The sequence below is a fragment of the Moschus berezovskii genome, chromosome 6, assembly GCF_049115385.1.
Source record: "Moschus berezovskii isolate FMDL1 chromosome 6, NW_MosBer_1.0, whole genome shotgun sequence".
Taxonomy (NCBI): Eukaryota; Metazoa; Chordata; class Mammalia; order Artiodactyla; family Moschidae; genus Moschus; species Moschus berezovskii.
The window spans coordinates 90,877,729-90,900,652 of record NC_142465.1 but is presented as its reverse complement, the minus strand read 5'-3'; the positions used below and the strand labels follow the sequence as shown (position 1 = coordinate 90,900,652).

The window sequence follows — 22,924 nt, the reverse complement described above, 5'->3', positions numbered from 1 at the left end:
AACTTTCCTTCCAAGGAGTAAGTGTCTTTAATTTCATGGCTGCAATCAGCATCTGCAGTGATTTTGGAGCCCAAAAAAATAAAGTCTGACACTGTTTCCACTGTTTCCCCATGAAGTGATGGGACCAGATGCCATGATCTTAGTTTTCTGAATGTTGAGCTTCAAGCCAATTTCACTCTCCTCTTTCACTTTCATCAAGAGGCTTTTTAGTTCCTCTTCACTTTCTGCCATAAGGGTGGTGTCATCTGTATATCTGAGGTTATTGATATTTCTCCCAGCAATCTTGATTCCAGCTTGTGCTACTTCCAGTCCAGCGTTCCTTATGATGTACTCTGCATGTAAGTTAAATAAGCAGGGTGACAATATACAGCCTTGACGTACTCCTTTTCCTATTTGGAACCAGTCTGTTGTTCCACTTAGTACATAATATTTAGTTTTCTAGAGCCTGGGATTTCAAACATTTTAAAAGATGTGGAAATATTTCTCCAATAGAAATCTTGTGTGCGTGCTCACTCACTCTGATTCATTGACATCCCATGGACCGTAGCCCACCGGGCTCTTTTGTCCATAGGATTTCCCAGGCAAGAATACTAGAGTGGTTTGCCATTTCATTCTTGAGGCATCTTCCCGACCCAGGGACTGAACCTGCATCTCCTGCAACAGCATGCAGATTCTTTACCGCTGAGCCGCTAGGGAAGCCCAAGAGAAATCTTCTAAGGGCACAATTCATAAAAGAGATAAAAGTGGTAGGCTTGTCCTTTCCCCTTCCCTATACTAATTGGCCCCAGAGTCACATATAAAAAGCTTACAGCTTTCCTCAGATGAAACAATTGTACTAGACTATTTTCTCCTTACTGCTAAAGATCTGGCTACCAAAATCATAATCTTAACATACACAGGGTCCCAGTGTGCCCAGTTGGGAGTTCCTTGGGCACCACCCAGGAACATGCCTTGTTCTTTGTTAAAATGGTATCCAGAACATGGGTCACACACAGTAAATGGTCAATGATGGCAACAATAACAATTTTTAAAATAATGAATAGATAAATCTCCCCTGACACAGGAATGGTTTCCTTTTCCTGTGCCAGTGGTTCCGTCTGTGCCAGCGCTAACACACACCCCTTCCAGGAATGGCATTCAGCCATCCTGGCAACCAGAATTAGAGCAAAGAAAATATGAAATTTCTCTTCAAACATAAGTGGAAAGATGAATGCAAAGCCAAGCAAAAAGTACCCAGATTCAACACGCACATTGTTAAATGTCACTTCATAGTAAGACACTTTATGAACATCAAGTGAACATGGACATCCATTAAATAGGGAGACTGGGAATGTCTGAACTATCACAAAGAATCAGCAAATAAAGAAAGTCTAGAAGAACATACAAGTTAACCAGTTAACAACTGTTCCTTTCAGGGAATGAAGCAAATAAAAATTGGGCAAATTAATAATGGGAATGGGGAAATATTCTTCATGGTACAAACTCTTTTTTTTTTTTTTTGATGACTTAGGGGTATTTTATTGGGTTTCATGGTACACACCATGAATTCTGAATTGCATGACTATCCAATAAATACAATTAAGTTAATTGAAATTTTCCCAAAATGAGAATTAAAGGATAATTTCAACAGACTGTTCTGAATATCTTCTTAGTATAACAATACACTCTTTTGGAGAAAAAATCAGCGGCAAGAGAATATTTCATGTTAAGAATCTAGATTTAAGTCAAGCAAGCTTATCAGTCAGCTATACTTCTTCTACTTGAGATAATTCCTTCAAGAAAGAGGCCTCTATTGACTGAAAGCAAGGAATTATGCCCCGATTATCAAGAAGAGATACAATGAGGAGAGGATACCAAACAGCCTGGTGAACTGATAGGGGTCTTCTAGCTACATACAGGTCAACCATCCGTGGGACATGGGGAAAAAAAGTTGATGTCTTGCCTCGAATAAAAATTCAGAGAAGGAATTTCACATCTGTCTCTTTGTAACAAAAAAAATTGTATAGAAAAAGACAAATCATTTTTGTTCTTAGACAAAAATCATTAAAGCCTGATAAAAATGAAAAAAGAATTCTTTCAAATAGACTTTTCAGTCAAATGTCAAATGTCAATGTCAAATGTCAATATCTCTAAAACATCTTGTCCAGTCATTGGATGCAAAGAATAGTATGAATGAGGAAATGAGAACAAAGTACGATGACACCTAAGAGACACCGTGGTTTATTAAGCTTAGTAAGAAAGAAAATATTCAAAGAAAGACCGTGCCTTTGTGAGCTGTTGGGAGGTAGCTGGAATCATTAGCAAATAACTAAGCAGGTCTGCCTGGTCTTTGGGACCAACGGCCTTCCCCACTATAATTGGGTGAAGTGGGTAGCACTGAACATGATGTTTAATCAAGTGGAGGGTCATGTGTGATACAAACTTTTGATGGTTCTTATGTCATGCCTTCCTATACATGGCAGAGTGACACACTGAAATCAAGTATTAGTGTATGAAAGCATCTGTCAATAAAGAACCACACTAATTGGGTGCCTGATTGTGTATATTATTGAAATAAGTGTTGTACAATGGTCAGGACAGACAGACATATTCCCACCTTTGAGCAGCTCATGGTCCTAGAGGAGCAGACCCAGTAATAGGAATCCATGCTCACACATCCACAGAAAGCAACTAAGATGACTGATATTTTGAAAACAAATGCTAACTTCTGATCAATATAAAATTAATAGGGGAATTCTGAAAGAACATAAAATAACGTTAAGCCCATTTAAACCTATGTTTGGAGCTTGAGGTTACCTGACTTTTTTAAAGTCCAATAATAGTTTTCAAACATCTTTAATGCTTAAATTTACAAAATGGATACTAGCATTTTTTAGAGCAAATAAATATCCATGGTTAAAACTAAATCTCTTTCATGCCATATGCTATCAATCTGTCTAAAATAATATTTGGAATAATTATACCTAATTCAAGCTCATGGCTTTGAGGAGGATGGTTATGTGTTAAAATGGTATATCATTCTGCAGTTGACACAAACTTGTTGGGCTCCTCCCATTTAAAGGAAGGGATCAGACACTGTATAAAAAGTCTCCCAATAGAGAAAGCAAATGATCCTTCTACTCGTTTTACAATGTTTTTTTAGATAAGTTTAAAGAGAAGGTTGGATGGCATCATTGACTCAATGGATATGAGTTTGAACAAACTCTGGGAGATAAGGAAGGACATGGAAGTCCAGTGTGCTGCAGTCCGTGGGTTCACAAAGAGTCAGATACAACTAAGTGACTGACCAACAACAGCAAAGCCTTATTTAACAGAAGAAGCAGTGAAAAGAGAGGTGCATTTTCATCTGTGCAACCTACTTTAAAGGAGGTAAAAGAAAGAAATAGCCAGGCTATACTCATCAGAACACTAAGAAGGCAAGGTTAAAAGAGGAGACAAAAACAATCCTATAAAAAAGAAATAATAAAAAATCACAATGCAGACAAATGTGAAAATAAAAATATTGAGAGAAATGAAGGGCAAGATAATTTTAAAGACAGTCATATTGTGAATAAAATAACCAAAATACCTGAGGTATCATTTTGAAATGTTTCCCCCTGTGGAGATAATCAGGGATTTCCCACAGCCCTCTTTAAACAAATTAACATTAAGACTTAAGTGTTCACTTACATAAACTTAAACATGTTTTTCAAATGAAGTTTACTGCATGATTATGATCTTTTAAAGTTGTCTTTTAAATTTCATTGCAAATGCATATCAACTCATATATACTTTAATTAGTATCAGATAATTTAAAGCAACAAAAATAAATGGCATCCAAGTGACTGCAACTTTCATAAATTATCTTCAATAAATACTCGGAATGGCAAGCCACTCCAGTACTCTTGCCTAGAAAATCCCATGGATGGAGGAGCCTGGTAGGCTGCAGTACATGGGGTCCCTACAAGTCAGACATGACTGAGTGACTTCACTTTCACTTTTCACTTTCACACATTGGAGAAGGAAATGGCAACCCACTCCAGTGTTCTTGCCTGGAGAATCCCAGGGACGGGGGAGCCTGGTGGGCTGCCGTCTATGGGGTCGCACAGAGTCGGACATGACTGAAGTGACTTAGCAGCAGCAGCAAAATTAACTTTCTCTTATCACTACTGCACAACATAGGCAAACGTGGAGTACAATGTGCAGATATGGGTACACTTTTTTATTTTAATTTCGTGTTTTACATAATTTCAGAAAATATCCTGTAAATATTTTATTTGTGATTTGAGGTATTAATATGATGACACTGGAATGACATAATGCAGCCAACAGTGGGGAACATTATGCTGGTGTAAAATCTAAAAATTAATAGCATCCTTAATTGTTCTACTGAGTTTAAATTTTTTATAAAGAGAATGCCACATGAAGTAAGCCTTGTTGTTTTCTTCCATATTCTAAAACGCACCCGTCTTTCAAGTACGTTCTCTGAGCAGAATTTCTGTGTTGTGATTGCCATGCCTTTGCAGCTCTGCAAAGCAAGGTAAGATAGCTTAGCATAGCTTTTATCTGCAAGGATTCCCCGAGGCAGTTTCTGTAAAAGGGTTAATGACAGATGTTTCCATTAAATCTGACCTACCTCTTAATTTTGCCATTGCCTGATAATATCCTGGCTTTGTGCTTATTTGCATGGGCAAATGGAGTCACTCCATAACAAGTAACACACCGCCCTCATTGAAACAAAAGGTCAATTCATTTTAAGCCAACATGCACAATATTTTTTGTAGTTGCAGTGAAAAAAAAAATTCCCTCTCATACAATGCTACTATTTACAAAGAATTAAAAGCTCTGTTTTCTAAACCCCTGGACACAATGTATATCTGTAGGCAGAAGCCAGTACTACCAATAGAAATCAATATATATCCTTGTAGGTAACCTACTAGAAAAATCACTTCTGTCTCAAGGATGTTCCTCTTATTTTTACACTAAATACAACCGGGGCACAGCATATTTTCTTTGCTGAGAAATTAGTTGAAAACTCCAAAATGCTAGCAGCACTTTGTTGTTTACCGAGTGTTATTACTTTTGTAAAGAAAAAAAAAAAATTCTGTAAATATAGAGGGAATAGTTATTGTCTTATGTTGGTTAAAAGATATAGGCATTTTAGCCTTTAGGCTGCCAGTCCAAATGCTACACTTTAGAAAGTGGCCAAAGTATTTTACCACATGGAAAGAGTACATGACCTTGAACCTTGACCAGGTTGCTATTATAAACTCCTTAAAAAATAAATAAATAAAGGTGGTTTAAATAGCTTTGTCTAAGGCTCTGTTCAAGTCACTTCTTCTGGTGGGAGGATCAAATAATGTGAAGACAAATATCAAAGAGCCTTTCATGATTCTTGTGAAAATATATGTCAGATGTGCTTCCTTTTTGAATAGTCTATAACCAAGACTCAAGAAACACTGCATTAATCTAACTATGCTGTTTCACTTTATTGTAACATTTAAGGAGTTTAAAATTATCACTTGCTACAGAAGTACTCTCTGTAATTATATACAATGTTTTATACATATATATACAAATACTATATGCATATCATATTATCATTATAGTCTAATCTCTAAGACATTTAAATATTGAAATTCTGGCATTAAATTGCACCTTATTCTGAAATCAGCTCTCCTGTGTGATATTGATAGTAAATCCATATTCAAAACACTCCCATATTACCAAAATCTTTAATTATCTTAAAAGGAAATAGGCTAGATTGGTGGTTGGAAGAGTGATCTTGCTAAGTAGCTTATTTTCTTTCTCTCAGATAAATAAAGCCCACATTTGGCAGTGAGGCATTGCAAATCATTGAAACAATTTAGAAAACTCTACTTACCTAGTTCAAAGTTTGATTTTTAATGGATTTGCTAAAGAAAATTCTATTCTCACCATGCTGCCTTAAATTTATTTGAAAATGAGGTAGACATGCAAGGAAAGCTGGATGGACTCCTTAGGAGCCCAACAAGGAGTCTTCTCTGCTGGCTTCTGCACCTGGGGAGGGGCATGCCCTCTCTTCCCACAGATTTCTGTTATCTGATTCCCAGCCTCACCCTCAAATCTGGATTCACCTATAAATTTCAAGGAAAAGGAAAAGCATCGTGCCTGCTAATTTCCTATGAGGGGGTCTTTCAAGATACAGCCATAATCAAAAGTATGGAAAAATAATAAATGAAATCAACAAAAATCTACATTGTATGCACAAAGTTCTAAGTATCGTGAAACATACAGTAGGGGAAAAAATGTGCCCCCCCTTTTTTAAATTTTCATTTTATATTAATTTGGGGGCTTCCCTGGTAGCTCAGACAGTAAAGAATGTGCATGCAATGCAGGAGACCCAGGTTCGATCCCTGGGTTGGGAAGGTGCCTCGGAGAAGGCAATGGCAACCACTCCAATTTCTTGCCTGGAGAATTCCATGGACAGAGGATTCTGGTGGGCTAGTCCATGGGGTCGCAAAGAGTCAGACATGACTGAGCGACTAACATTTTCACTATTCAGAGTTAATTTACAACACTGTGTCAGTTTCAGGTGTACAACAAATGTGGTTCCCTTTCTGTGCAAGCTTACTGCTTCATCAAGGAATAGTAAAAGAGTGAATCATATCAGACTACAAAAGTAATATCAAAAATATTAAAAAAAATGAATGGAATTGGTGATGCTGAGTAATGGAAGAAATGTGGAGTTTTAATCAGGTGATGGCTTGGGTTTATTAATCCATTTTTTTACCTAGAGTAAGTCAGCAAATAAACGTGAAGTCAGAACAGCTGATGATTTAAATTACAGTTTTGTGGTAAATAAAACAACAAAACAAAACACTAATATAGCCACCATGTACTGGGCACTTATAATGTGTCAGGAACTCTGCAGAACATTCTACATTCACTGATGCCACTTAATCTTCACAGTCTTACCCTATGAAGTAGATACAATTATTATCCTCATTTTACAGGTAATGAAACAAAGACTTGATAAGATTACACTGTTCCTCAAGGCACAGTTCCAGTAAGTGGTAGGTGGAGTCAGAATCACATCTAGACCTTCCACCTCTAGTCTTACACTCTCAACCATGTTATGTGTCTTGTGGGTACATGGGCATTGACATCACATGGATGGGGTTTTAGTCCATATCCTCCCATATATTTGCTCTGTGACCTTGGGCAATGTTTTTATATTTGTGAACCAGAAAAAAATGATACTGTTATGATGTCATGGAGATTAATTATTTTGACCTGCCTGGCAAATTCACATTAAAAAATTCCGCCACCCCCCCCCCCGTGGGAAACAACTGGTCCCTCATTTTCAAACCATGCCCTGGCCAAAAAAAAAAAGCATTTTATCTTTTCAACCACAAAATGGGTTCAGGTATGGACTCAATATACAGGCAGAACCAACAGATGACCTATGTGGGACTTCTGATAGAATTATGAGGAAAGAAGCTTTAACTTTGTAGGTCATATGCACAAAAGCCTGTCTAAAACGGACGCCAACACAGAGAAAAGCAAAGAAAGATGAGAGATAAGGATAGCACATAAACCTTGAAATGACCATGCCTAAAGCTAGGCAGTTTGTGAAACACTCACTTATGTGAACTAACAACATATGCTTTCCTTCAAGCATATTTGAATTAGGTTTCTATCACCTACAACCAGCTCAGGGTAATAAATCACCTCACAGAGACAATGTATGTGAAGAACTTAAGATACTTGTAATTAGCAAGTACTCAGTGAAGGCTGGGCTTTCTGGGTGGTGCTAATGGTAAAGAACATACCCACCAATGTAGGAGACGCAGGTTTGATCCCTGGGTCACATGGCAACCCACTCCAGTATTCTTGCCTGGAAAATTCCATGGACAGAGGAGCGTGGTGGGCTACAGTCCATGAGGTCACAGAGAGCTGGATATGACTGAACATCAACATGTGTGTACATGGATGACAAATTTAGACAGCGTATTAAAAAGCAGAGACATCACTTTGCTGACAGAAGTCCACATAGTCAAAGGTATGGTTTTTTCAGTAGTCATGTAGGGATATGAGAACTTGACCATAAAAGAAGGCTGAGTGCCAAAGAATTGATGCTTTCTAATTGTGGTGCTGGAGAAGATTCTTGAGAGTCCCTTGTACAGCAAGGAGATCAAACCGGTTAATCCTAAGGGAAATCGACCCTGAATATTCATTGGAAGGACTGCTGCTAAAGCTGAAGCTCAAAAACTTTGGCCACCCGATGAGAAGAGCAAACTCACTGAAAAGACCCTGATGCTGAGAAAGATTGAGGACAGGAGGAGAAGGGGGCAGCAGAGGATGGGATGGTTTAAGGCATCACCAATTCATAGGACACGAGTTTGAGCAAACTCCAGGAAATAGCGAGGAAAGGGAAGCCTGGCATGCTGCAGTCCATGGGGTCACAATGAGTCGGACATGACTGAACAACAGCAACAAGTATTAAGGTTAACACCAAAAGTCAGCTTGTCTTGCTTTCCAAGCTGTGTTAGTATTTCCAACTGGCCTCTCTGTGCCTGCAGAGGAGCCAGAACCAGTTATCACTGTGCCCACACTGTAGTCTTAACAGTCAGTCTCACATCCAAATAGAAATAACATTTTATAAAAACCAAGACCCCACTTCATCGCGCTACTACTGCACTGTCAACAAAAACTTTTGTGCAAAACTCTAAACAGGGACTTTTTTGCAAAAAAGCTAAGCAATCTGGTCCTAAGAAAGGTATTCAGTATCAACCAAAAGTCTAAGGTCAGTAATTAGGTTCCTTGTAATAACTGAGTCACTTGAGGCTTATATGGTTGCCATATACCCATTGCATCAATCTGACAGAAAAGAAACTTTCTTTCTTCTGCTCCCTTCTTTGAACAGACTTTACTTATAATGTAAAAAGCAAGAATGGTTCCAGAGGAACTGTTGTGAACCACTGCGTCAATCATGCGAACATTAAAACACGGCTTGCTACTCATTACTATATAAAGTATTCTCTTGCTCTGTTGAAAATGGTTTCAAATAATTGTTGTGTTCGAACGGGAGTTTTGTTCTTTTTTAATATAGCAGTTTGAGAGAGAAAAAAAATTAAACATATATTCAAGAAGCAAACCAATATTATAACAGTTGAATCAACTAATTTTCATCAAATGACATCCTCATATGTGCACCAAGTCATACATCACAGGCTTCTAAATGCAAAAGATAGACTCACTTCCTGACTGTTCAGTTGGTAAACTGATGTGAAACAGCAAAAAGAAAGGGTAAAGTAACTGACTTGACCTGCCTGAGCAAAGAAAAATGTTCTCTGACTCTGAAATGCTTTTTTTTTCCCTTCCAGGCTTCTCTACTGCATAGCTAAGAAGCATTGAGTAGAATCAAGTCTGAAAAGATCTTCACCTTTAGTTCTGATTTCTCCTTCTGGTTTTAGCACAGTTGATCTTCAACATTGTTAGCTTGTGGTCTGTGCTAAAGAATGCTAGATGATGTCAGAATAAGGCAGATATTTACAGAAAAGAAACTGGATGACTGATTAAATAACAATGGCTTTAAATGTTTCTGAGTGAGAGAAACTGATGAGTAGTCTATAAAGTTTGAAATTCAAGTCCACAAAGACCTATCTCCTTAGTATACAGACCAGACCTCTTCAACTATGGTTTCTTGGTAGGAAAAAGTAGAAGAGTGGGAACCATATGGCAGCTTCCTCAAAACAAGGCCCTGAAGAGTTAAGAGCTTGCCAGTGGGCCACCCACAGAAAATTCTGCTCCTTATATGAAGCACCATGCTAAGCTATAGGAAAATGCTGCTGCTGCTGCTAAGTCACTTCAGTCATGTCCGACTCTGTGTGACCACATAGACGGAAGCCCACCAGGCTTCCCCGTCCCTGGGATTCTCCAGGCAAGAACACTGGAGTGGGTTGCCATTTCCTTCTCCTTTTCATTAGGAAAATAAATGAACAAAATATCCAGGCTAGCAAGTCTTTCAAAGAAATTCTGAGACTCAGAAAACGAACAGAGAATTATGAGATGCGATGCTGCCAATCTTTCGTAGAGTGGCCCTGGGCAAGTTATTTTGCATTTCACTTTCTTCAGCTCTGGACTAATGTTACCACAGTGATGACTGATAATAAAAACATCCTCACAACAACTCCTAGGAATAATATTGTGAGAACTGATGTGTGTACAGTGATTTAAGGATGAGGGAAGAGAGGCACAATGTTATACTATTATAAAGTGCTTTATCAACCAGCCTATTGCATAATGTGTTATAATGTACCATGTGCCCATGGAAACATGAAATCATGCGTAATTCTTAAGTACTGCCAGATGCGTAGCTATAACAAATTTCAACCCTTCCTGAAGAATTCACCCACACACTTACTTCTCCAACTAGTATTTCCACTGGTAACTGTCAGAATTGAGAAATCATAGAAAAGACCCTTATTCACGCCTCTGTGGTCGTTACATATAGTTTGCTTCATATTTGGGTAGGGAATACGTCTCATTCATGATTTTATAACTAGTGACTTGGCCTGCTCTGATATACAATTAGTGCTCAGTAAATGTTTATTGAATGAATGAATGAACAGACAAATTTCAGTTAGACACAGTAAATCAAAAAATAAACTTTAGCAATGGCACTACTTAGACCAAGAAGAGTCTCTAATGTGAGAAACATTTCAAGTGGAGGTGGTCAAAGTTTGGCTCCCTCCCAGCAAGTCTATATTGTTATTTCCTAGTATTAGTTCATGTGTCAGTTGTCATAAGTTTCTGGAATGTACAAGTAATCCTATTTACAAGAGATCCTTGCCATTCTCAATGGAGTCATCTGGCTTTACTTAAGGATACTGAATGAGTTCATTTTTCAGTGGCTGGGAACATGGTACTAACAACCTGCACACAGATTGAAGAATTTTTGAATATTATGATATACCTGTGAGAGGTAAAGAAATACTCTAAATTCTAAACTCATATTCACAAGGCACACAAATGCAATGAAGTGGGAAAAAAAAAGACTCTGTACTTAGAATCAGAGGATCGAGCTCTGCCACATCCTTGTTCTACATAACCAGAAAGTGGCCAACATATCTAGTTTTCCCTGAGCCTCTGTTTTCATCTGTAATGACAACTATGTGCAATTTTTAAAAACTCACACATCCAGGATCAAAGTGGCAAGGTAGTAATATATAAGTATATCAATAGTAGATAAATGGAAAATGCCACAGGATAGCATGACAACTAGTTATAAAATGGCAGAGAAGTCTAGGATGGTGTACATAAACTGCGAGATCACTGAGCTCAGGGTCCATGACTTACTCATCTCCACAGTGCTTGTACCTAGCACATGGCCTAAAAGAACCCTGAATGCATCACCAATGTCAGCTGTTGAGTTGGAGGCACCAACAAGAGAGATGCATTCAATTCTCAGAGGGGCCCTTCCAAGCCCCCCTCTGATAAACTCTCTAATATGGCATTTTTCAAAGTGAGGTCCTCCCACAGCCAGCACTAGAGTTGGCTAGTTTGTTTGTTAAAATTACAGGCTCCCAAACCTCATCCAAAGAGATTGTAATGCAATATTTAAAGCATTTGAGATAACTCTTGTATACACTGGGATAGTATGTTTTAAATTTACTTTTGAAAATCCAGTAGCTATGGCACAAGATCAGTTCCAAGGAAAGTTGTGTGCTCTTAACTCATATGTTTTATATATCCAGCTTTTTATAGTTTACAAACTGCTTTCAAATACATAAAAGTATAACATTAAAACAATGAGAAATCCTTAAAAAAATTATAGTAATAACAAGTGTAAGATAATATAATTAGAAATAAAGTTGCATTCATAATTTCATAATAAAACTAAATGTGGTTGATTTTTCCTTAAAACATTACAAGGTTATTGTCTTGTCTTCCTATGGTTCTGGACCTCACTTTGTTCTCTACTATACCTTGGACTCAAAAAGGGTGCACTCAATAAATATTTGTTATATATAACAATGAATATGTATATATATGTGTGTGCATGTGTGTGTGAACTTGCTCAGGGTTCATGACTTACTCATGACTCAAGAACTCACATCTCAGAAGGGTTGCACTCTTAAAATATGCCTGTTAATACATAAGGATGTAATCATATGACAGAGTTTATAGCCTAAGTTCTCCTTATCAGAAGAGTGTAGGGACACAGGGCACAAACATAGGCTATTAGCTAAAGAGATTTCATACACATTCCTCTGAGATACTAATTTTTAAGCTGAGGTTGAAAATGAAAACTGGAAGGTAATTATCCTTAATTTCCAAATGCTTTAATTTTAAAATTAAACCCAGTTGCATAGAAAAGCCTCCCTGATGAAGAATGGCAATTTGCTTTGCAGTGAGGGACAAAAGGGTATAATAGTTTGGGGATTAGAGGGTGTGCAATGGTCAGATTCAGGTGCAGTTACCGTAATAATGACAATGGATTGGTGGAGAGATTAAATTCAAGAACCTGATCTTGACTAGCTCCTTGTTCTGGACTCCAGGTCTTATTACTCGGTGTCTTCCAACCCCTTGAAGATGAAGGAAGAGGAGCTAACTAGTTGCAGGTATCAAATACAATGACACTAAGAAGGCAAGAACCATATGGTTGTTGTGTGGTAGTGACGTTCTTGCTAATCAAATATCAGAAGTCCAGTTTCCACAGGCAAGCCATTTGCTTCCAATCAACTCTTGGGATGCATGATGATAGATCTGAGAATATTCAAGCTCATAAGGTAAAGAACGGGGACAGATACCTCCAAAATGATTAATCACTAAATAGGTTCAATGCCAAATTTCATGACTTTAAATTGTCAGTTGTCCACAATGACCACCGTCAACCTTCCCATCTCCTCACCTCAGTCCCAGGCCCTTGATTTCCACGGAGCATCAATCCTTACCTTTTCTGTCTCTGCTTTGCCAACAACACAAAGGCTCAGTACCTATAATTACAAAACCACATGAATCCTGAATTAATTTGGAGTAGGATGAGGACATAGTCAACTTCACTATAAAGGAGCTTTGCTCCTAAGAAGGGGCTATGCTTATCAATCCATGCATTCCTTTATTTTTTCCTTCCAAAAGTTTATAATACGTCAAGGAACTTAAAATCTAAAGATACATAATAGGATTTCAAGAATTGTGCATTAAAAGAATAAATACAGAATGAACAAATGTGCTAGGGATTAAATGGTCATAATTCTGTAATGAACCAAACATATAAATTTGCCAAAAAGTTATAAACCCTCTCCTGATTATCAGTTGATATGGAGGGCTGAGAAATGTAGAGAGTTCTTAAAAATTTGATCTTGTTGACTAAAAAGGGTCAATACAGGAGAAAAAAAACAACAACCACAATTTGACCAATGTAGGTATTTGGAAGATTTAATAAAATCCTGAACTTTAAGATGGCATGAAGTAGAAATCAATCTATTAATTTAATAAAGGAGGAGTTGGCAGAGGATGAAATGGTTAGGTAGCATCACCAACTCAATGGACATAAATTTGAGCAAACCCTGGGACACAGTGGAAGACAGAGTATCCTGGCAGGCTGCAGTCCATGAGGTCACAAAGAGTCAGACATGACTTAGCAACTGAATACAACAACAAAGAAATCAATCAAATATGGAAGTAAAAACAGTCTAAAATTTGGGTTGGCCAAAAAGTTCATTCCAGTTTTCCTTTAACATATTATGGAAAAACCCAAACAAATTTTTGGTCAACCCAAGAGCTTCTGATAAAGACATAGTGAAAAAAAGATGAAGTAGACACACATAATAGGTGATCAATAAGTGCTTTCTAAAACAGTTAATCCCTGTAAAATCATTTTGGAAGTAGAGAGAGAGAGAAATACAAAGATCCATCTAGTCAAAGCTATGGTTTTTCCAGTAGTCATGTATGGATGTGAGAGTTGAACCATAAAGAAAGCTGAGTGCAGAAAAATTGATGCTGTTTAACTGTGGTATCAGAGAAGACTCTTAAGAGTCTCTTGCACTGCAAGGAGATCAAACCACTCCATCCTAAAGGAGATCAGTCCTGAATATTCATTGGAAAGACTGATGCTGAAACTGAAGCTCCAATACTTTGGCCACCTGATATGAAGAACTAACTCATTGGAAAAGATCCTGATGCTGGGAAAAATTGAAGGCAGGAGGAGAAAGGGACGACAGAGGATGAGTTGGTTGGATGGCATCAACAACTTGATGGACATGAATTTGAGCAGGCTCCAGGAGTTGGTGACAGACAGGGAAACCTGGCATGTTGCAGTCCATGAGGTCACAAAGAGTGGGACATGACTGAGCGACTGAACTGAACTGAGAAATACTAAGAAAAAGAATGAACAAAAAAGTGTGAAAACTAGAATTGATGTTGTTTGTTCATAAATAGAATAAGCAGCAAATTCCAGAGGGTAAGTATCTACAGAAACATTTTTCAGTGTTTATCAGAAGAGCAGAGTGGCAAAACTGTGGTATATTTTTGCAGAAATCAGTTAACACATCACAGAAACAAAATCACCTCTGATATAAAATGTACCAGTGGTTAAAAGTGCACAGTCACCCTTAAAAATGTCTTAAGGCACACAGAAAGGAAAAAATTACTCTTATTTGCAACTAAGCAATGGGGGAAAAGGTGAAGAGTAAGCAATTATCCAAAATGGCACAGAGTTGAAACCAACAACAAGATGAACATAGGTGGTCAGAGATTCCATTTAACCTTTCACCTAAAGGTTGCCATCTTCCCGAGAGAACTGATTCTACCAGTGGCTCGGTTCTGATTCAGAAGGAAAAGAGTCACTTTCTGAGTCATAGCATCACCCTGGTTTTCCTTTTGGTCCTCTGTTCCAAGCCTACCAAATCCCAACCCATTTTAACTTGGCTAAAGGTGGCCTGGCCAGCACTAGAATTTAATGCTTCCATAAATGAACTCTGATTGACATGAACGATGAGTCACTCTCAGAAAAACTTGTATTGCTGCCATTTGGTCAGTTTGGGGTTTGTTTTTAAAACGAACGCCAGTTGAGGTTGAGCAGAAGCCAGGGTGTGTTTTTATTTTATGTCTCAAATAAAAATAAAGAGCTGGGTATGAATAATCAAAGTGGCAGGAGCCTCCCTGGATACTTCTAAACCTTCCAAAAGCAGTCCCCAGGCTCAGCAAAATGTAATATAGTCAAAACAACTATCAACAGTATTAGTACCAAGAGTTTGCTCCAGAAAAATAAAATAATTCTGATTCCCTTATAGTCCCAAACTCCAGTGCTTTTCAACAATATATTAACTTAAAATATCCTTTTTGGAGCATGATAGTCCTAGAAAGAATATCCCTGGAAATTAGAAGAATATCAGATAAAAGAAAGATATGTACTCTTATCTAGTATAACTCTTAAAACGAACAGAGATTCTTCTAATTAGTCATCTATACTGTATCGCTCTCTATGTGTAAGTCATGCCCAACTCTTCACAACCCTATGGACTTGCAGCCCGCCAGGCTCCCCTGTCCATGGGAATCTCCAGGCAAGAATACTAGAGTGGGTTACCATGCCCTTCTCGAGGGAATTTTCCCAACCCAGGGATTGAACTCGAGTTTCTTAAGTCTCCTGCTTTGGCATGTGAGTTCTTTATCACTAGTGCCACCCAGGAAGCACATATTACCCTCTTCAGTTCAGTTCAGTTCAGTCGCTCAGTCGTGTCCGACTTTTTGCGACCCCATGAATCACAGCACGCCAGGCCTCCCTGTCCATCACCAACTCCCGGAGTTCACTCAAACTCATGTCCATCAAGTCAGTGATGCCATCCAGCCATCTCATTCTCTGCCGTCCCCATCTCCTCCCACCCCCAATCCCTCCCAGCATCAGACTCTTTTCCAGTGAGTCAACTCGTCGCATGAGGTGACCAAAGTATTGGAGTTTCAGCTTCAACATCAGTCCTTCCAATGAACACCCAGGATTGATCTCCTTTAGAATGGACTGGTTGGAACTCCTTGCAGTCCAAGGGACTCTCAAGAGTCTTCTCCAGCACCACAGTTCAAAACCATCAATTCTTCGGCAATCAGCTTTCTTCACAGTCCAACTCTCACATTCATACATGACCATGGGAAAAACCATAGCCTTGACTAGACGGACCTTGGTTGGCAAAGTAATGTCTCTGCTTTAGGAGACATATGGTCAGCTCCTTGTTATTCTGAGACTGATCATCAGTTTTATGGATTAAGCATTCTCTTCACTCCCCTCTATACAGCTTTTATTTTCTTTGGATAGTTCACAATACTTACATAATTAGGAAAGGAAGAGAGAGGGGATAGGGTGAAGAAGAGGTAGTTAAAACCAAGAGGAAACTAAAAGTGACAATAAATAAGCTATGGATCAATTCTTTAAAAAAAAAGTTTATTGTGATAAGAAAGGGAAAACAGTAGGTAAAATGGGGCTTCTATAAAATTTATGGATTTTGTCAACAATGTTTCCAAAAAACGAATCAGAGATGAGAGGCTAGTATACAACAGGACAGTGGGGAATACTGATAACATTGTTCCAAATATTTGGAACACTGAATCAAAAGAAATCTGGGACTTTTTATTCTAATGTGGAATAAAGAACAATGTAAAAAATATTAGGAAAATGTCTACTCCTACAATATGATGTATTTGGAAGTAAATAACCCTGTAGTTTGGAGAAGGAAATGGCAACCCACTCCAGTGTTCTTGCCCGGAGAATCCCAGGGATGGGGGAGCCTGGTGGGCTTCCGTCTATGGGGTCACACAGAGTCGGACACGACTGAAGTGACTTAGCAGCAGCAACCCTGTAGCTACACATCAAGATGATACATAAAAAGATATTTCAGAAAAGTGATGAAAAAGAACTTTATATTGCGCATGATCTGAGTCAAGTTAAAGGGCCACTGCCTAGCTGCAAAATGCTACTGCTCATTTTCTCATGCAGAAACTACTGCATATAGTAGTACTACGGCAAAACTACTCCTATCGTATTTTTATTTCAAGAAAGGCCAAAGCCTTTCATATACATTAGCACCTTAACCACCAGTTTATTTCTGAGATAGACAGGTATTGTTATCACACTATAAACACAAGGCAAAAAGATGAAGAGGGGCTGGTCTAGTGAGCCCTGAGAGTGCCCTGAACTAGGCCAGTGAGGCATACCTGTCCTCTCCTCTAGAGTTGGAGCCTCAAGAATAGAAACCAATTTCAACACAGCCCCAAGCAGTTAGCACAGCCCTAGAAACTTAGTACGAATTTTTCTTAAGTTGAAAATTGAGCTCAGTGATTCAGAAAGATCTCTTGGACCAGACTGCTGCCATAATCAGAAAATAATAGTATCTCCAAATATACCCCAGCTTTTGGATCTTCAAAAGAATAGAAAAATCTTCCTCAAGAGAACTGACTGTAGACCTTTCCGTGAGCCCTTTGACAATGACTGTGAAGTGTTTTTAATTGTGCTGTGCTTAAATCACAGCATGGAAACTAAAGTCATGCTCTCTGTTCCAAAGTCCTGCTTTAGAAACAGATGGACATGTTTCCTCTGCATGGCAAGTCCATGGCCTCACACACCAAAGTGAGTTTCACCTGCACCCTGGATTTCCCAGAAGAGTAAAAGACATAGCTCTTCTCTATGTAAAAGTGAAAAAGTGAAAGTGCTAGTTGCTCCATCATATCTGACTCTGCAACCCCAAGACCATAGGCCTCCAGGCTCCTCTGTCCATGGAATTCTCCAGGCAAGATTACTGGAGTGGGTTCTAATTCCCTGCTCCAGGGGATCTTCCCAAGCCAGGGACTGAACTTGGGTCTCCTACACTGTAGGCAGATTCTTTACCATCTGAGCCACCAGGGAGGCCCCTCATACAAAGTTAAAAGCTTAATAATTTTTTAATCACATAGTTGCCATGAAATTATTAAGCTTTTAATTTTACATGAGGGGCTTCCCTGATGGCTCAGATGGTAAAGAATCTGCCTGCAATGCAGGAGACCCGAGTTCGATCCCTCAGTCGGGAAGACCCCCTGGAGCAGAGAATTGTTACCCACTCCAGCATTCTTGCCTGGAGAATTCCATGGACAGAGGAGCCTTGTGGGCTATAGTTCATGGTGTTGAGAAGAGTCAGACACAACTGAGTGACTTTCAGTTTTCATGTGATTAAGAGAGTTTTGCACAGTTTTAGAGCTGCAGCTTTGTAACAACTAACTGTAATCAGGACAGACCTTAGCTTTACAAGTGGAGATCAGATATGGGGGAGGATCTCTAGCTGAGACAGCAGTGGTTACACTGTGACAGATGAGTGTATCTGCATAAGGAAAATCCCCTAGTTAGGGACCACAGCAGGATCCCATCCATCACATTACATGTGAGCTCAGAGAACTGAACCTCTTGAAGCATTTTTGGCAGCAGGGAGAACTTTCAGCATCCTAATGCTTTTACAAGGCTGGATTTTCCTTTTCTCCCCCATGTGCTTCAAGATTTCATAACATGAGAAACATAGGAGCAAAAGTTAAAATGCTTTAATGGTCCCCATAGGCTATTTAAATAAACACTGTGATTGCAATTTAGACAATCTGGAGTCCATTCAATATTAAATCTCCACCCTAAGATACAGCTACTACACAAATAGGGAATTCATGGTATACTCCACATGGTCATTTACTACTGCAAAGACTGCCTCTTGACAATCATGGGGAGGAGTTAGCCAGGCCTGACATTACACCAGTTAAATCTGTCAACAACTGGAGAGAAAGCTCTGCTGAACAAACACACTGATCCCTCTCACACAGCCTGTCTTTGTCCTGACAACCCTACGACTCCACTAATCTCATACCATCTTCAGCCCTGCAAGCAGAAACTTCTTTTGCAACCAGCTGTAACAAAAGATGCCTTTCTTTATTTTCACACACTGTATGTATATATTTGTGCTGTCCCTTCCTCTCCCGCCCCCGCCATTTCCACTCCATCCTACAGACCTGATCCTAAATAAAGCCTGATTGGAAGAAGTCATAAGTTAGTCCTCCTCTCAGATAAATACATGAAGAAAGGCCAGAGGATTGATCAGGTCCTTTTGACCAGGCCCTCATAAAAATAATACTCCATGATGTACAGTTTTGTCTGCACCAGGGGAAAGAATAGATTTGAGAAGTAAGCAGGCAATAAATATCCTAAAATACCGTGTGCCAAATTGAAACAATTGGGTGGTGAAATACATAGAACCACTGAGTGTTCCTCCAACAACTTTCAGGCACCAGGGGCTTCAAGGAATCATGGTGCCCTTTTTCATTTTTATGAACTGTTGAAAAAGTATTGTATGAGAGTAACATTTTAGCTATGGCATTAGAAAAATATTATTATTAACTGATATTTTCCTAGCTATAAAATATAATATAGTATTTATGTGTTGGGATAAAATGAATATGTTTAGGTATAATTTACATTCACTACAATGAAATGTCTTAATACAGCTAAAAAAATTTTTACCTATGTACTTTTCTATGTAATAACATTCAGGTTAAGAGATAACATATTTCTGTTGCCCCAGATGGTTTATTCCCGCTCATTCTCAGTCAATTCTCCACCACAAGTAATGAATACATGAATAAATTTTGACTAGAGCAAAACTAGACTAATTTTGCCTAATTGCCACAGGTAGTAGTTGTGTTAATCATTCAGTTGTGTCCGACTCTTGTGACCCCAGGGCCTGTAGCCCACTAGGCTCCCCTTTCCATGGGATTTCCCAGGCAAGAATACTAGAGTGGTTAGCCATTTTCCTTCTCCGAGGGATCTTCCTGATCCAGGGGACAAACCCAGGTCCCCAGCATCACAGGTAGATTCTTTACTGCCTGAGCCACCTGGAAAGTTTTGCCTAAAACAAACATCTTCAAGCATTACGTGCCAAATACTTTGTTGCAAATTTTCTTGCCTTATCTCATTTTAACTTCAGTTAATCCTACGTAAAAGAGGAGACAAGTATTTCTGTACCAGGTTTCCAAAAGAAAGGATAAGAAACTCAATCAACATAAAATTGCATCTGAAATTCTAAATCCATTATACTCAAGTGATGTTGTACTATATTTATATTGTATAGACCATTAAATATGCCCTGTGATTAATGGTTTAAAATTAAATGCATAGCATAAGACACTATTAATAAGAATATCAATCCCATTCTATTTGGCAGGAACTGGGCTATTGACTTTATTGCCTTATTTAATCCTCTTATCAACCCTGTAAGGCAGCTATTGCTACCTTCATTTTGCAGATGGCTCAAGAAGGTGAGAAGATTTGCCCACTTTTAAGTAATAACTGTATTCAAATCTTGTAATTTCTGATTCCAAGTGCTTAGTTTACAGTAAGTGGTCAATAAATGTGTGTTACGTCACTGAATTAAAAGAGTATTAAAAATGTTTGAGAAAGAGTAGGCTATGAAAATGCTAAGCAAATTTGTTTATCACCTTGATGATAACATTTACAGGAAAAAAATGACAGAACCTGAATGTCAGATGAAATCTTAGATATTACTTAATCTCTTCCCCTTATTTTATGGGGACCATTTTCTAACAGTCTTTATTGAATCTGTTACAATACTGTTTATGTTCAATGTTTGGGGTTTTTTGGCCACAAAGCATGTGGATTTTAGGTCCCCAACCCGGAATCTAACTCTCACGCCCTGCATTAGAAGGCAAAGTCTTAACCCCTGGGCCAGCAAAGAATCCCATCTTCCCTTATTTTAGAGATGAATGAACTGAAACACAAGTGACCTGTTCAAAGACCCAGAGTCAGCTAATGTTAAACCTTGGACTGAAATTCAGGTTTCTCTGTTTCCACAGCTCTGTGTTAGCTATGTTCTATTTCTTTGGTTGTGAATCAAGAACATGGCATGGCTTCTAAATAAGTTTGCAACTAAATTTGATAAGTTTATCAATGTCGCAAAGAGCAGTGACAACTAATGTATGTTTCTGAATGAATAAACAGACTGCCATATAAAAGATCCGCATGATAAAGTAAATCATTAAATATACTCAACCACCAAAATTTATGTAACTGGTAGTATCTCCAGTGAAAGTCAGAAACAAGTGAGAACAGTGATGGCAGCAAATATCAAGAAACGTGAGACCTGTTTAGAAGACACTGCAGGCTCACAGGTTTGAAAAGAAAATCATCCAAAGTTAACCCTTCATTTGATCAAGGAGGGAGTGTGCACAAGGAGATGGGAGCCTTGACCATGGCCACATAGCTCCTTAGTAGCACTAAGTATGGCCACAGCCACTAACTCCCAGTCCAGGATTTTGTCTGTTAGCACTGTATCACCCACTACTCCATGAGACGTTGCCAAAGGAAACCTACTCCTCACCTGAAAAAGTAAAATAAAATGAAACATTAATATTAATAAAGTAGCTCACATGCTTTAAAAGATACCCATACAAATATTAGCAGTACAATGATCAAACAACTTCTACTCTGAATGCATTGCCAAACTAGACTTTGGCACTTAGGACACGTTAATTTCGAAAAGATTACTAAAAAAACAAGCATAAATAAGTCTTAGAGAATGTTGGGGTGTAAGATACGTCTTTCAACTCATTCAGTATACTAAAGTGTATAGCTCAAAAATGGAAAATATAGTTTTTCAAAAAGATTTCTCTGTGACATATCATGATGGAATGCACTTTTCTTCTCCATTTGAAGCTGTCAGTGATGCACAAGTCATTTCATCCTGTGAACCCATGAGGAATGGAACCACATGCAAGCCTTCCAACTGTTGTTCATCCAGAATTGTAATATTTATTCTGGAAGAAGCAAACAACAGATGCATTTGGAGAATGGGAGTTCACCTGGTTCTTACAGTATATGAGCTCAAATTCAATTTTCTACTGAATAAACATCTTGTAAAAGAACACTCACCATCACCATCACCAAAAAAGGAAAAAAAAAAAAAAAAGAAGCATCAGTACAGTATAATAGCTCAAATTCAATTTTCTAGTGAATAAACATCTTGTAAAAGAAGCACACAATCACCATCACCAAAAAAGGAAAAGAAAAAATGAAAGAAGCACATGTAAATGGGTTAAAGCTCATTTACACTTTGGACTTCATAGACAATCTTGACTTTAACTTTTATCTTCCATACCCCTCCCATATATACTGTAACTAACAAGTAACTCTTGGAGGTACTTCTGTAGAAACAAGTCTTTTTTTTTTTCCCCTATCCATTTCAACATCTTATCTTGCTACCTTCTATAAAAATGGCCTCTTCATTTTCTGGGGCAATAACTTACAGTTGCTTTAAAGATGACATGAAATGTGTTTTCAGCTCTCTTTTCTGATTTACAGCGATTTTCAATAAAACTGCCAACAAGGCATGAGAATCTATGAAAACACTTCTGGGATCCTGAAGGACCATCTATCATTTTCAAATGAACATCTGTATTAGGAAAAAAATTTTTTCAATAATGATTCAAATTTAGATCTGTTACCTAGCAAGTGCTCCAATTGCACACTTCTGATATCTTCTTAAAAGAAAAATAAACACACAATGAATTTAAGCAATTGGTTTTGTAAACCACGCATCAGTTCAGTTCAGTCCAGTCGCTCAGTCGTGTCCGGCCTCCCTGTCCATTACCAACTCCCGGAGTTCACTCAAACTCATGTCCATCAGTGATGCCATCCAGCCATCTCATTCTCTGCCGTCCCCGTCTCCTCCTACCCCCAATCCCTCCTAGCATCAGACTCTTTTCCAGTGAGTCAACTCGTCGCATGAGGTGGCCAAAGTATTGGAGTTTCAGCTTCAGCATAAGTCCTTCCAATGAACACCTAGGATTGATCTCTTTTAGAATGGACTGCTTGGATTTCCTTGCAGTCCAAGGGACTCTCAGGAGTCTTCTCCAGCACCACAGTTCAAAAGCATCAATTCTTCGGTGC

At 38.5% G+C, this 22,924-nt stretch overlaps 1 protein-coding gene across 6 annotated transcripts in view; it reads right to left on the bottom strand.

Moving 5' to 3' along the window:
- The window catches only part of SOX5 (SRY-box transcription factor 5), a 1,155,320-nt gene that overhangs the window by 582,648 nt on the left and 549,748 nt on the right, over positions 1-22,924 (bottom strand). For all 6 annotated transcript variants that reach the window (XM_055394458.2, XM_055394455.2, XM_055394462.2 and 3 more), the window contains exon 6: positions 12,921-12,962. The gene's annotated coding sequence lies outside the window, so the exon portion shown is untranslated. The remainder of the gene's footprint in view (positions 1-12,920; positions 12,963-22,924) is intronic.